This window comes from Elephantulus edwardii, unplaced genomic scaffold, assembly GCF_000299155.1.
Source record: "Elephantulus edwardii isolate Elephantulus edwardi_28Jun2011 unplaced genomic scaffold, EleEdw1.0 scaffold00136, whole genome shotgun sequence".
Lineage (NCBI taxonomy): Eukaryota > Metazoa > Chordata > Mammalia > Macroscelidea > Macroscelididae > Elephantulus > Elephantulus edwardii.
The window spans coordinates 755,547-756,289 of record NW_006399886.1 but is presented as its reverse complement, the minus strand read 5'-3'; the positions used below and the strand labels follow the sequence as shown (position 1 = coordinate 756,289).

The window sequence follows — 743 nt, the reverse complement described above, 5'->3', positions numbered from 1 at the left end:
TCTCAATCATACTACCTGCAAATACTTCAGATTATAGGGAAGAATACTACTTTGCCAGACTCATATACTCTTTTTTTTTGTTTTTAAAAATTTTATTGCAATTCAAATCAGCACGTTGGTTCATTTCAGCTCCTTCACTGCCAAACCTGGGGGCAGGGACTGCTTCAGCTTCTCGGCCTTCTCTTTGTCTGTGATGACCAGGGTGTAGAGGTACCTGCTGCATCGAACCTTGAATTTCACATTGTCCTTGTTCTTCTTAATCTTGACAGATTTGGCATCCTTTCGCCTGGCCGTGAGCAGGAAGTCCTTGATTTCCTCAATTTTGCGAGGCATGGCGGCGAGTGTGGGGGTCTGCGGGCGCGAGCCGGGACAGCCAGCAGCCCGAAGCGAGGAGAGTGGAAGAGAGCAGACTCATATACTCTTAACCCCGTTACGGGCCATGTAACCCTACATAATTACTTACCATTCCATTAGCAGAAATTGACATGTTACACTAACTTTATTCAGCAGGTGAACTCCTATTAATCTCCTGTGGAATCACTGAGAACAAATTCTACTATGAAGATTTTTCCCCATTCAATCTAGCCCCAGTTCTAGGGTACAATTAAACACTCCCTAATCTGGTGGCCAACAACAACAAAAGTGCATCACAAAAGCAAGGTTGGTCTGCCTTTGTCTCACATATTTTGAACATGTTATCAGGGAAGGGCCAGTACCAAGAGAAGGACATCATGCTTGGAAAA

At 44.4% G+C, this 743-nt stretch overlaps 1 pseudogene; it reads right to left on the bottom strand.

Annotated features, from left to right (window-relative positions):
• Positions 1 to 120: 120 nt before the first annotated feature.
• On the bottom strand, positions 121 to 333 carry LOC102857042 (annotated as a pseudogene).
• Between the last annotated feature and the right edge of the window lie 410 nt (positions 334 to 743).